At 39.7% G+C, this 15,502-nt stretch overlaps 1 long non-coding RNA gene across 1 annotated transcript in view; it reads right to left on the bottom strand.

Moving 5' to 3' along the window:
• LOC114015296 (uncharacterized) overlaps positions 1–15,502 on the bottom strand; it is a 139,969-nt gene that overhangs the window by 48,439 nt on the left and 76,028 nt on the right. Inside the window, exons 6-8 of the long non-coding RNA XR_003559145.2 lie at positions 2,655–2,770; positions 2,364–2,531; positions 783–890 (exon numbers count right to left, since the gene is read on the bottom strand). This is a non-coding gene — a long non-coding RNA (uncharacterized LOC114015296). The remainder of the gene's footprint in view (positions 1–782; positions 891–2,363; positions 2,532–2,654; positions 2,771–15,502) is intronic.

Raw genomic sequence — 15,502 nt, 5'->3', positions numbered from 1 at the left:
ACACAGGAAATTAATAATGTAAGGTTTTACTGTCCTATCTGACAAAAGAAGAAACAGATGTCACAATGAACTTTTCTGGTAACTTTATAGCATGGAGACTGTTTTCGTCAACTAAGATGCAGCCACTTAAAGCAAAAGGAAGGTGCAACTGCTTGATTTCTCCCACATACGCCCCACTTTGCTGTTACGGCTATTGTCTCAGTATCTAGACCATAAATTGGAGTTATTTATAATTTAGAGCTGGGAAGCACCATCAGTAACATCAGTTTTCTTGACATAGGGCTGTAAGGGATGGTTTTGCCCCATCCTTCACAGTCCTTTCTTATTAGTGTGACACTATGATTTCAAAACAATAAAATAAAAATTACTGTAGCAGAAATATTGTTGCACTTCAACAGGATCTGCAAAGCAAGTCAAACTAGATTGGGAGTATTTTAGGCTTTAGCTGTCAGAAATCATTCCAGGACCAAAAAGTCCTTGCTCTGAGCCTAAAGTTGTAGTCTTAGGAGAGCAAGATTGCATGCACTCGAGAATACATAGTCAGGCTGTTTGCTCAGAAGCACCGAAATCCAGCCTCTAGTAATGTGCTAGCACCCTTACAAATGATCTATTGTACTTTCTACTGTTTACAAACAGAGCACATCAAATCAGCCAGGTTTAAGCCTGTGCAGAGAAACATACTGGTAAACAATACCGCTAAGATTGTGCTCCAGCATTTGCAGAAGAAGCTGAATGAAGAGTTATCAATTAAAGTCCTACTAACGATAATGCAGTTTGGTTACCTGCAGTCAGAGAAGTCACGGTTCAGTTTTTGACTTCTTCATTTCCTAGGTAAAACATTCTGCACCAGACCAATGAGTAGAGGTCACAGGTCTGTTCTCACAGTTCACCTGTATGACAAAGAGAATACCAGTTAGGTTTATCTCCTCTGTCTCCCATAAACAGGCAGTACAGCTCATTTGCAGAGGTGGGCAAGCTCAAGCTGAGCACAGTAATGTGCTACACCTGGCAGCAAGAATGTGGAACACCTCCCCTAGAAAGCACAGAGGTGTAAGGAATTGCTTCATTCCTTCCTCACCACAATTTCCTTCCATAATTTTTTTGTGCCAAAGGTGTGAATGCTAACCAGCGATTTCAGCTGTATGTTTTTGTAACTTTCTAGACCTCCTTTACCACCAAGTTCATTCACAGACTGTTGAAATCTCTGCTATTACTACAATTCCAAGGTGTTATGTCTTCTCTAGGCTCAGTCTTAACGCCTGGGTAGACTGGAAGTCATGCTGAAGGTATTTTGAGTCATTGTTTGTTTTACCAGCTATCACAACCTTTTAAGGAGCAAGATGGTTTAAATAAATACTGTAAGTAGTTACTAGCAAGTCTTTTCCTCTCCCCTACCCCTGATCTGCAGAATAGTGATCACTGAACCACACTGCAAATTAACTGTAATTTAAAAAAAAAAAAGGGGGGGGGTGGGTGAAGGAGAAGCAAAACATTAAAAAAGCAACTTTGAGCTTCAGAAAGGTCATTTTTCAAAAGACTATTGACAATGGTAAGGAAAGAAAACACATAAATGTTTTTAAGGGGTTAAATAAATATTGTCTAGATGAATATTAGGTATCCATTAATGTCTCTCTGTGTAGCTGTGTAGTCCACCCGAACACCTATCCTTTAGTTATCCTTTTACCAGAGAGAGTGAGAGTTTCCCTGTATTTTGCTTTGCACTCTGATGGTCAACGACAAGAAAAAAAACCATTCTGGCTCTTTTGAATGGATGGTCAAAGGTACCTTTGCGGCTCCTTCACAGGGTGAACTAATCTGTGACAACTGTAGCTAATCTGATAAGAAGGCCCGCATGTGTGCTAATGTGCTAATATGAGGGGATTTAGAGCAGTCAACGGTCGGGAAAAACCACTGCTTCCTAAATGGACCCTCGTATGCAAGAGCCCTGGCAACATATGCGCATTTTAACACCCGCTCACCAGGGAGACAATGCGGTGGCCTTTGTTGTGCAACACAGAGGCGAGATTCTCATGGTGGGAATTTCTGCCTCACAGGCGACATTCTTTCAGATGTGATGCAAGGGGCTGGTGGCCTGGACACGGCCCGGAGCCGGGGCTGGGGCTGCGCCGACTGCTCGGCTTGGCAGAAGTTACATGTGTGAAATGAAAGCCCCTTCACTGACAGACTGAGAACCTGGGTCCTGCCTGCGTGTGTGTGGGGGAGGGGAGGGAAGGAGGCAGAGAAAGGAGAGAAGGAGGGAGGAATTGGCTTAAATGTGTTCAACCAGGTTTCTAGCAGGGATATTATCAGCTTGTAGACTATGGTGCTTCATCTAACAGCTTTAATCAGGACAGGCAGCTTACCTTTAGCATAGACCATGTAAGAAGGAAGAATTCATGGATGGTGAAAATTCAAGAGACTTCAACATTGGTCGTGGCTGTGGTGCCTCTTCTGGACACAAATGTGCCCTGCAGACTGCGCTGGACCCTGCTCAGTTCTCAGCGTTCCTTTGTTTTCAGGTGTCCCATAGCCTAATGCAAAATGGGTATAAAAGCGTGAGCTAACACATATCTGGAGACAAAGTCTACTCACTTAAGAGAGAAAAGTTTACTAACTGCCCCTTGTGAGTGGGGAACAGACTAGGGTTTACTAACCGCTCTTGTGAGTGTGTCTTTGTCTGGTTGGTGCTCAACCCCTTTCCAGTATGGCTGGTGTGAAAACAGCATAGTTACCGTGAGCTTGACAAAAGCACACGGGCAACGGGTGCAAACTGAAATACAGAAGATTCCATTTAAGTATAAGAAAAAAACTTTGTTACTATAAGGGTGACCAAACACTGGAGCAAGTTCCTTAGAGAGCTTGTGAAGGCTCCACCCTTTGGAGATACTCAAAACCCAACTGGACAATGTCCTGGCCAAGCTGCTCTAGCTGACCCTGCCAGAGCAAGGGGCTGGATGAGATGATCTGCAGAGGGCTCTTCCAACCTCAGCCATTCTATCACTTCAAGAGCTCAGCATATTCCCCACCCACAATTGTCTTCCAGATTTGTTTCATTTGACTGACAACACAATGACAAAGGGAAAGCAACACCAATATTAGCTCTTTTATCTCAAATAATATTCCTGCTTTATCACGATAAAAAAAATAAAACTCAAGAACATCTAAGCTGCAAATATGGCCTCAGAAAGGTGCTCATCCAGAGCAATTCAGATTCAAAGCAGTTTGGTCCAAGACGCAGACCAGACAGCCTCTTACTCACAGAAGACCCCAGGTTTAAAGCTGCAGCCTTTTTAGCCTTCTTCCATTTAAAACATGTTCCCACATGAGCCATAGAGAAGTAGCAGAGCTGAAAAAGTGAGATTCATCAAATACTGAGTAGTGTTTAGGGTATCTGTAAAACAATATTATTCTAGCTACTCAACTTGGTTTTTTCTCAGCTCTCTGAGAGTATTGGTGAACAAGAACAACTTTTGTAAACATTTCTAAGTATGTAAATGGAGAAATCTTATTTATTCCTTTCCCCTTTGTTGCATTCAGTAATACTATTTTATGTTTGAGTTTTGAATGCATAACAATTGACCCCTACTGAATAGTGACGACATTTCCTCTCAGAGGAAGTCCTGAGGGAAGGAAGGTCCCACATAAACAAACTTCCACTCAGTACAATAGGGTAGCCCATAAATGTGACCATTTTTTCAGGGCATGGGTGAGGCTGACACTCTCTTCCTGCTCATGTAGTCCAGGGCTTATCGCAGTCCCGTTTCCCTGTAATTTAAATGTTTGCATAGCTTCTAGTTCATTTGTATTTTTCTCTACGCAGTGCAGATGTATCCCATTTTCCTGTTGCTGTGGAACACGGCCACAATTTCCAGCAGTGTTATATAAATGACCATCTGTGGTAAAAAAAAGCTGATGCACAAGATTGCAGTGTGAGAATTTTAGCTAGCTAGCAAAATTTATGCTATTAATACTTTTGACACTTCCTGACAATAAAGGCGAAATGCAGTGTTCCCTCTGTTTTAGTGTACTGTAGCTATATGACAGACAACCGCTGATGCTGCGTGCAGGGAAGCATCTCCAGGGAAAAGTTAAATAAAACCTAGTTGCCTCTGCTTAGCTTTCCTTAACCTTTTCAGGATAGTAAAGGCAGACTAAACTAATTAAAAGTTATTAGTAGTGATCATGAGAGTGGTATCTAATTGCATGGAAATAAAGAAGAACACTAAGATTTCATCAGCATATTTTTAGCATCTTTGCATTTGCTGACTCCCAGAATCAGCAGGGCTGGAAACACTGAAATCCATCACACAGATCTGTGTGACTAGCACAACAGTTGTCATAGTAGATGGTGGCAGTAGTAAATTGCCAGTGCTGGTGTGGATGGGGATAAGAGGAAATAAAGATTTTCAGTGACTTTCACAATCAATTGGTGCCGTTCCAAGTGCTAGAGAGGCACAAAGACCTGCGTTTTTCTGATCACCCCCAGACTTACATTTGCTACCTTATACTCTTCAAAATACTGCTGTAGCAATCCTTCCTTTTCCCTGCCTGTGACTCCTCATTCTGTGATCGATCATATCTCACAGCGAGTCTCTCCTTTTCTTAGGAGTCACCTTGCCCAGACAGTCCTGGCTACCTGCTGGCTCCATAGCAGATTTCACTTTCCCCCACCTTCCTGATCTAAGTTCTCTTAATTCAGTTCAAAGTTCCCCTCAATTCACGTTGGCTATTCTGAAACCTAAAAACCACAGTGACACAGATTAAACCTTTCCAGGATTCTGATTAAGAGTGAAACAAACAGTATGTTTTCTTCATTTTTATTCTTCCTTTTTTAGCAGGTATTGAACTATTATATTTAAAATTTGCAGCAAAAAAAGTGCAGGCAGACATACATCATGTAAAATTCTATTCCAAATGAGTAAAGTTTGTGAAGCCTATATACCAGGATCAGATAGGTTCGGGCAACTTTAATAACTTGAGTCGATAGGCACACACAATCATATATACATGCATGATCTTTTGATAATCGTGCCCGAAATGCTCTCACAAAGTAAGCATATTCATGCACCAACAAGCAAATATGTGTACAAAACAGAACTACGAATACTGCATGTATCTGCATGTACTGTGGCGTCAGCTTCCTCAAACAGGCACTTTGCACTTACACTTCTTTTTCTGCTCTTACAAACACTTTGAAAGTATTTGTGCTCATTCAAATGTCACTTGTGAGTCCTTTTAGCTGTAGCACTGGAGGACCTATCAAACAGTTTTCAACCCTCTGACAGAAAATTATTCTATTGTTACTTTCTACAGATGATTTCTCTGAACCACAGGACGTGATTTTGTTCATTCATAACTTGCAGCAATGAGTAGACATGTGCAATGATAATTGATTAATAACAGACAAGCAGTACAAGGAGGAGAGCAATTTGCTCTGGAGTTCTAGAGAAAATTAATAAGATCAATGAGGTTTTCTTGTGAGATTAACTTTTCATTTCATTCAAATTAATTTCTCTTTTATATTTTTCTTATAGACAAGAAACCTTTGTCCAAGGAAAAGAATGTGAATGAAAAGTAAATAATTCACATAAACAAATATGCTTACACACAAAAGACAAGTAGTAAGAGCTTCCCAAAATTTTAGGCATCTCCTTTTTGCAAAGTTAGGCCAGATTTCCTGCTAATTTTACAGAAGTGGTTAAGCAAGTATCTCCAATTTTTTCAGTAGTCACTGGGAACTTCTCGTCATAACCTTAAGAGACCCTGAGAAACCAAAGCACCTACAAAACTTCTGCTTTGGGATTATTTTGAGTAAAATCAGACATCTTCATTATGCAGTTCTGGAAAAACAATGAATATAAACGTTACATTCAGCCATTCACTTCTAGTTCAGAATACATGTTTTTCTGCCAAAGGACTATACATGGTATATAATCCTTAGCTCCTTCAGGATTTTAATCTGCCATGAAGCATATGGTAAAAAGGTAAGTGTTCTGTAGAATCATTAACTTGCCTAAAGCAATGTGGATGTTCTTTATTTCTTTCTTGAAAGACAAAGAGCATCTGAAAGTAGTTAACAGCCCAAACCCTATAGTTTGCTGAGGCAGCAAAAAATGAACCTGGAAATGTCCCTGCAGGGCTGAGTTTTATGTTAATTAGTCAATTCCCAGGGCAGTGCTTGTATCGACAAGAGTATGTTATTGTTCTGTTTCCTCAGTTAGTACCAAGAATGTAGAGCACAATATATAAATAAATTTATTTATCAGCACCAAAAGCATCAGGGGGATTGTGTTGTATCAAAGCCACAGTAGACAGAAAAATTGCAGAAACCCCAATTCGAATCTCACTCCAGCAAGAGAACAGAACCTTTTTAATGTAATGCCACTCGTTGTAAAAGGGATTCCTTTCAGAATATCGAAAGCCTTAGGTCAAACTTTACCTTGTAAAAAGCCCATTCAGTGGCATTCATGAAGAATGGGGCTTTTAGAAGTACTGGACTCAATCAGCTCCTGGTGCTGAGGAAGACAAAACCACCAGAAAGCAGTCCAGAAGAAAAACAGCCGAGGATTTGCTTTTTTCTAAGGGAGCTGTGGAGCAGCTGAGCGTAGAGGATGAGGCACTGCTGCTTGTCCTCTCTCTTCCACCCCATGGTGGGCTGCAAAGTAGCATTCAGCCGAGGTCAGCCAAGCTCTGGAGAAGCAAACGCCTGGTATGGCACCAGCCCTTTTGTGTTTCCTCATCCAGGCTTAGTGTGGCTGGCGGCTGGAAATACACTCACGTGTGGGATTTTATACACACAGAAGAGGACCTGCAGCAGACAGCATGAACGCTTTATAATTCTGTCCATCGCAGTATTGTTTAATGTTCTCTATACTCATTTGCTGCTGTGATCAACTCTCATCATAAAAAAGGCTAGCAGAAATGACAAGGGAAATGAGAAACTACAAAAATAGTGTTCTGGAGTAAACCCAGCTGAAAACAGATACAATTCATTGAGAAAAAAAAAAAAAAAAAAGTGATTTTTGAATAGAAGTTGACAGAGGCCTCCCTTCTGCTAAATCTTTGGCCTGTCAGGGTCCAGAACCACTCTCCATCTCTGAGGATGAATGGCATTAGTATGGTCTGGACTCACACAACCACCCTCCTCTTTGTGCCTAAATCCAGTTGCCACATGCACGGTACCTCTTGGGAAGAGCCTTAGGTCCGCAATATCACCCAAATGATACTTGGTCATTATCTGAGAGTAGCTCGTCAGCCCAGGCCAAAACTGGGCCAAACAAATTGCAAGGAAGGAAACAGACCGGATGATGGTGCTCAAACCTGTCAGCTTGCCATGATAAACAGAGCTTTTAGAGCAGCATAATGAGATATGTTTCAGCCCATCCCATGTGTTATGTCCAGGGACTGTTCCAGAAAGGGCCTGATTCAAAGCACGTCAAAATTGTTCGCAGTTTTCCCAGCGGCTTCAATGGGCTTTGCGACCTAGTCTTCAACATTTGACAATAATCAGCATTTTCCCTAGAACATACCACTTATATGCAACAAAATCTAAATAAAAAAGTGTTCTCATAATTTTGAAATCCTCATCTGGATCTGTTTCCGATTTAAGAAAAAAAATTAGATTCATTCTTATTTTGCTCAAACGAGTACATACATCTCTGGTTTAAATAATAGAAAGCAGAAAAATTTTTGAGATGATATTTCCAGTGATGAGTTCCAAATTTTTTTGAGGGGGGAGCATAAAAGAATGGAGTAGGAGGTTTGTTAAGCTAAAATGACAGTTAATCTAGTTTGAACGTTAATTGTGCTTACTGGTTTCTTTTCAGTCTGAGATCCCAATATATATACTTTCAGTTTGGGCGCAATATTTAAAGGTTTGTTATAAAACTCTTTTATCTGGAACTTGTTACACAGCACAAGCCCCAGCTGTGTAGGCTGACTTGTTAGTATTTCTTTTTCTAATGCTAAACAATGGAAAGCCACTTCCCATAGCACTGTGACGTACAGTATTTCTGTAATCTTAATATAATTTTCTTTCAACCACAGACTTTATGTGTCCTCGTGCTTTTCTGGGATAAAATTTTCAGAGGAAAAAAATCCTTAAAAAAGTAATTCATCATCTGGTTCTGGTTATGCAAATGGATCAGTTCTGTGACCTTCAAACCTCCCTCCCCCTCAAAGAAAGCAGTAAGAATGTAAAGCACAGAGACAGAGTTTTAGAGGTATTGAGCCTCTGATTCCTACTGACTGTTAAAACAACCTCATCCTCAACCCCTCTCAGAATACATGCTATGCTACAGAGCAGTGGGCCCTTAGTTTCATGCTGCATTTTGATTTTCTTTTATTGATAGATGCAAGTCCTTCATAATTTTACTTTTACATTCTTGTAATTCTAGCAAACTTTCAAGTACAGCTTAAAAATTCCTGATTATCAGATCAAAATTTGCAAACCAATGTTTACCGAAGACTTCTTGAGAGTTCCACACATTGCTTGTGAACTTAAATTCAGTAGCAAAGTATTTGTACGTAACTGATTTTCCTCCTTGAATGAAGCTAATGATCATTTGCATACAACCTTCATCTGCTACACAAATTCTCACCTCAATAGGCTGCTGATGGACATCACTAATGCACTAGTATAGCAGGGTGCCTAACTTTGTATTAGATGACCCATAGCAAAGCAACATCAGACAATGCTGTACTCCAGGAAGGAAAAAGGACAAGTTCTGTGTATGATTTACTCACCAGCGATGACAACGATTCTACCAGGCCCATATTTGGTCCAAACCAAGGTGAAGCTTTTAAGCCCAGCTCCACAGGAAGGATTCAGACAATACCAAGGCAGCCTGCAGCCATTACCAGCCATGGCCTTGGCATGGGAGCTGGGTTTAACTGCTGGTGACCCAAATTGCTTGCTTTCCAAGAGTAGTAATAAGAAAAATTATTTTCTTCCCTCACAAAAAGTACTGCTCATGTACAAACACTGAACATTTTGCATGAGAAGAGAGATATTCAGTAGACCTGCTCCCTGGGTACCCTGATTCCAGACAGCCCTGGACAGCAACAACTGAAGAAGACATGGGACTCAACAGGTTATCAGTAAACTTCAAGATTTTGTGAATTTGCATTTTCCAATGGATGAGCAAGAAATCACCAACACTGTGGTGTTACATTGAAAAGTGTAAGGTTGTAATTATTTCTGTTGGAATTAGACACCAATGTATTGTGAAAAAATTGAGTTGATGTGCCTGTTTGCATTTTGAGGGAATCAAATAATTTTTATGAATCTGGCTTCTATAAATTCCAATCAAAATCAAGGCCACATAGCTGATTAACTGTTCCTGACCCAAGAAGTTTTCAAAGACTAAAAATTTCTACACTAGAAGATCAATCTAAACTTTTTAGACCAGCCTAAACTAGACTCAAATAAGAATTTCTGGTCACCGTTTCTTCAACAGGGAACTGAAATATAGGTAGTGTAAGCAACTTACTCAAGGATTACATGGGAATTGACTGACAGAAGCAAAAGGCAAACTTAGATCTTCTGTGTCTCAAATTAATCCCTGAGCTACAAGACCATGTTTCAAATTCCAACCAAGTGTTATGAACTGATCTTTCAGAGCACTTCTATGTATCCTCTCAATAACTCTTCAGTCTGCAGTAATGGGTTTTAAAAATTCATTAATAGTTATGGTATAAAGCAGTCCCCTTAAATCCTATTACCACTGTGTAAATCCCGTACTGCTCTTACGTGAACTTGGTCCTGAACCAAGGGGGTTCTGTGCATGAAAGACACAGGATGCATGAAAGCAGGATGATACTAATAGTTTTATAATTGTATATCGTGTAACACATTTCTTTTCCTCCTCTTCTTTTTTTCCTTATATATTTTCTGAGTGAATTCATGCAGAGCTAAATTACCCCTTTAGGAAAGCATATATATATATAAAAAAGATCTCCTCTTGAAGCGTAGCATGCATCTTCTCTCCAGATGTCCATATCATTCTCCAGTTGATCTGTAGCCTCTTCTTTGGCAGTGCTAGGCCTGTGCTTTCTCAGAAGTTGTAACATGCTGGAGTATTGGTGGCTGCCTTATTGTTTATATGATTAGTCACTCTTGGACTATTTTAAGGAGGTGATGTATAATTTTTGTAAATTGTAGATAAACTTCATTTATTTTCTGATGATTGATGCTGACCAGTTTATCTGGCTAATTGCATTTTCTAGTATATTTTCCCCAGAATCTGAAAAGCATTCAGAATGAACAAAGGCTTTGCTTGCTTGTGCTTTTTTTTTTTTTTTTCTTTTGAGGAGGGGAGCTGTTGTAATAAAGCTAACAAAACTCTAGCTGAACTACAGCTTTATAATAAAGCTTGTGACAAGTTCTGGGATCTAAGCCAAAGTCAAACCAAATGTACAGTTTACGAGGGTGAAAGGTTTTACTGGCCAGTCTGGTTCTCTTCCAAAATGCCTTCATTTCACATGTAAACGTTAATAGAAACAAACAGTGGTAGTACCATTAACTTCTATTTTTGCCTTACTGCCTTCACGTTGTGAATAAGCCAAAGAAAGAAATTGCAAGTAGAAAATCATGGGAGGGAGAAAAAGCAGGAGAAGGAAGAATGAAATGAAACTCTGTTAGATCCCTCTCTCTAAATTCCATCTGGCCCACTGAGACTTCCTCAAAATTATTGGTAAAATGTGTTATTATTTTGGGAGGAGAAGCGGAAGGTAAAGGAAGGAAAGGGGAGGGCTCAGGCTAACTCAAAAAGATCTATAATTATAAAAAGCTGCTTTTTTGTTTCTCCCAAGCTTTGCTTTGCTTTGCAACACCAAGCCAGCATAGTGGGAAGCACGTTGGTTCATTTGCACATACTGATCATCATTTTGTGACAAGCCCCAATTTCCCCTCCTTGGTTCTGTTTAAGACAAAATTCTTTCTGAAGTCCATGGGAGTTTTGCCTAAATAAGCCACAATATGAAGCAGGAGACTCCCAGGGACGACCCCTAGCTCACTGTGATATTATGCACACAGCATGTCTATGAAAGAGCATGTTTGCACTATTCTTCCCACATCCTTCTCTGTTTCAGCTCTCATCTATTTGTTTGTTTCCTTCCCTGATTGCATCTTGTAATGAACCCAAGACTGATAGCTCCTTAGGGCAGTGGCTTTCCATTTACTGTGTGTTTACAGTATACTTCTGCCAAAAGTACATCCTTATGCCAAGGTTATATATCACTGCCTGAATGTGAAATATTTTTAATTTTTAATTTCAGAGCTATATTAACTAATTTTAAGTAATTGCATGATTACTGGCAATTAGATTTTTCCTATATTTAAACCGCTTGCACTCCCACTGACTTCCCTGTATGCAAAGCTGGTGCTCTTTGGGCCATACCAGCACAACTTTTGCTCAGCACAGTCATTTTCCCCCAAGGAGCGGTTAACATGGAGATCTATGTATTCTGTCCTTTTGAGGAACTGTAGTTAAAACATTTATAAGCACAACACACAATCAAGTTAGCAAGATGGAGCTGTTTCCATTTGTCCATGTGCTGTAACTGCAGAGTACAGGAACTCTTGAATTAGCATTTGCTTTGTTTATCCATGAATAAACTAATTGATTTACCTCATTTATCTGGAGTTGTGCATTTGCAGAAACCTGAATGTAGAGATATGAAAGATGTTAACACATGTTGGATTCTGATCTCTTTAACTTTGAGAATTACTCTAATGCAGTATTCATGTATGTACAATGACAATCGTAGGTTAAGAGGAGAGTTGTGCTGCTTCATCCTTGCTCCAGCTGATGTTATTCCTATCTCTCTGGATGAAGTTAACAGCGTATCTTAGATTATCTTTTCCTGGAAATTGAGAGGAATTTGACAAAAATTTTGCTTTCAGTAAAGTATTAGAATACACATTGTGACAGGAATCAACTTTAAACCAAAACATAATGGGAAGATATTCTTTACCGGCATGTCCTCATCTTATCTTCCTTAGTGTTAAACTATGAAGTATGTGGCACTTTGTTTACAGAATAGTTATGTAAACTTAAAAAAAACTTTATTAAATCATTCATCAGCCTGTTAGAGAACTTAACATAAGATGTAAAAATATTGGTGGGGTCTTCTTGTTGAAGACACTTCACAACACGCCTCTAGGCACAGATGTGCATTAAGGCACGACTGCACTTACTACCCTGATGTGCATACTCATCTGAATCCTTGTGTGGTTTTACAATACGTGCAGGACGTCTCATGGCTGACTCACATTATGTCCACGCTGCAATCAGGATGTGCAATTCCTAAAGACATTTCTTTGGAGGCTTCAACAGACCTAGCCCAAATAGTTGCAACTGTGGCTAGTCTGAAAATGGGTGGCAACTCCTTCAGAGGAGTTTGTGCCTCTGAGCTTTATGACACTTGCACCTATAGGAGAGGCCTTTGTCTTTCCTAGCCATGGACTTGCAGAATCTAGCTAGGAACTTTTAAATGTGTGGGCTAAGACATGTGCAAGGGAGAGAGCAAGCAAGGGCAAATGGAAACAATGGGACCTTCTAAAATCACTGTTGCATGCAGTGCATGCTGTTTTCAGAAGTTATCTTCTGACAAAAAAAAAAAAATCTATAAAAATATAATAGCGTGCCAGGTTTTGTTGAACATGAACGTTTCAGGTTTGACACATGCAATGGACAGACTCCACATAAAGTAACTTCCTTTAATTTAATCCGTTAATTTAGTGACCTGCACACAATGTAGTCTTACTCATGATCACTTTCCATATAGCTCACAGGCATACAATGTTACAAGGAAGAACTTCCTTCTCACAATGCCCTCTGGTGCAATTATGACCTAAAATATGCTGGGAATCAACAGCAAGCATACCTTCGATGCCAGTCTCATTTGCCACTCCATTAGAGTGGATAAATTGAATAACAGTAAATGACCCAAGGCAGGATGAAAGCAATGGTTGCGAAATAAAAAAAAAATAAATGAAAATACTGTGGAAGACCCAGCAGAAGCAGAAATTCACTTAATGATTAACACTCAGCTTGAACAGCAGCAACCTGGAAAGGAATGCTGTAGTGAAACCTTATAGCTCAGTGCAAAAGTGATCAAGAGAAAGTCTACACATTGCTGCAAAAGTTATTTCTTAATAAATGTAATTTAACACTGCCACAGATGTACAACTAAATTTTTATGTCAACCCCCAATTAAACAGTGGCAAGACAACAAGAGTTCAAGTTCATGGCAGTTTGTTTTGGTTTGGGGTTTTCCCCCCCCTTCTTTGTTCTGTCATTGTTTGAAATTGGCCAAGCAGCCGAGATGATTTCGAATCTGGAGAGGGTGAATGGGTAAAGCCAGCCTGAAGTCTACTTCTAACCTGCAGAAGGTGCAACTTCACATAACCATTTACATCCAGCTTCCCTTGAACAAAAACTGGACTGGCCAGAATGGATCAGACCCAGTTTAGCACCAGATAGCTGGGGGCTATCAATACTAGACCACTCATAGTGGTTTAAGAGCTCAGGAGTAGGCAAAAGGGGGACTGACTCTCTTCCCTTCTAGCTCACTGCAGCACTGATTGCAGGAAAATATGCTCAGACCTTGAGATGAGCTTAATGCTGCTGCAGTTACATTAATGTTACTGTAGTTCATACAACTGACAGCAAGTAGACATGTTGTTTGATGTAATGGTGCTTTCCAATGATAGCGTAGACTCCCTTCTAAGTAACTGATGAGTGGTCCAAGCCCCAAAACAGAATTCTTAATCTAGCCAATGGTATTATAATTGGAATATGCTTGTTACCAATTTATAGAGCTACTGAGGCTTTCCATGCTCCAAAGGTGTAATGTTCCTTGCAGGTCTGAGGAGTCATTATCCCACTGCTTATACTCTCTTGGGAGTTAATGAATCTTGTATTCCTTTTCTTCACAATAAATACAGTTTTAACAGAATGATTCACCTTTAACTCTTCTGGCTGTGAAAGTAGAGAAATATCTTTTTGAACTCTTACTCTATGCCAATATCTGCTACACAAAAGATAGATAGGAATAGATCACTGCACCAGAACTTTGGTGAGAAACACCTGACTTTGTGGAGACACAGTTAGCAAAGCCGCAAGTTTTCAGAAGCAGCCCTCACTTCTGCATATTTTCTGATTCACCTGTGATTTTCAAGAACCTCTTACTGAGTAAAGCAACTCTCTACCAAACAGTGCTCATAAGTATTTAATTTTGGTGTGTAAATATGACCCTGCAAGCCAAATGCTTAAATTCCTTAATGGGTATGGACCCAACAGCTCTTGCCTGTCTGCACAGAAGGGATCTAATTTGCTTTAATTAAAAAATATATTCCTCCATTGGCTCTCCTGGGACCTGCCTATGGTTACTAAACTAGGCTTTCTGTATAAACCTGTCTACATATATTCCTCGCTCGTTATGAGGCACATGATTGTATCTTTTTAGAAAAAAAAAAAAGATAAGTTCACTTTCACTGTTACAGTGGCAAGAGGATATATTGCAGCATTTTTCTCTGCTTAGAAGACAACTCAGGCCCCACTCTTAAAAGGACTGAGAATCCATAGCTCTGCTTGAATACAGTGGGAGTGATAGCAAAACAGATGAGTGTTCTTCTAATTCTGTGATATACAGAAAAAAAAACCCAGAAATATGGGCAACTTGAGAAGCTGTCAAAATATTAATGTCCTATTAACTCAGTTTGTTCTTGTTACCTTTTTGTCTTAGACAGCTCAACTCTTCTAACCTACTGCAATGCTTTGACAATAGTGCTGAATTCCTAAAACTTTTTCTGTTTCTGAATTCTGATTGCCCCATGAACATGTGATGCCAACAGTACCCTAAGGGAGCAACAAAAAGTATTTGAATAGCAAGGTATTCCACAATCTTCTCTCATCAAGGAACCTGGGCAGATACTAAAAGCAAACTGATGCCAGAACCTGGTTCTGTGTGTTAAGAACAGGCTAAAGGTATATGAGAAAAGTTGAAAAGAGAGATAGAAAGTAATAAGAAATTAGAAGTACAAGTGAAAAATATCCAGTCTAACACATCGGCTCAGTGCATACAGATAATTTTCTTTCAAGATTAAAAAAAATAACAAACAAAAACCTGAGAAATAATTTTCTTGGGGAGGTGGGGTGTGGAAACCCTGTTTATCAACATTCACCTGTCTTTTCTACCTCAAGGAGACACTCTTCATCTTCCTGGAGCATCAGTCCAATTGGCTGGTTATTTCAGTTCTGTGGATATTCTTCTGATAGCTATAATGTAGATTCCCATGCCAGATACTTGAGTTAATTAACTTGTGGGCTGCTAGTGTCAGACTTGTTTAGTGTGGGGAAAAATAGCTGACAACAAATCATCACTGTGTGAGATCTTGATTATTGTTTGGATGCAAACAGCAACATGCTGGCACCGCCTTACAAGTGTTTTCAATCACAAGAGGGTGTTCTAATGCTAACACAATGATGCTGGCTTT

The sequence above is a fragment of the Falco cherrug genome, chromosome 13, assembly GCF_023634085.1.
Source record: "Falco cherrug isolate bFalChe1 chromosome 13, bFalChe1.pri, whole genome shotgun sequence".
In the NCBI taxonomy this organism is placed as follows: Eukaryota; Metazoa; Chordata; class Aves; order Falconiformes; family Falconidae; genus Falco; species Falco cherrug.
Note: the sequence above shows the minus strand (reverse complement) of the source record. Positions and strands in the feature narration are given on the sequence as shown.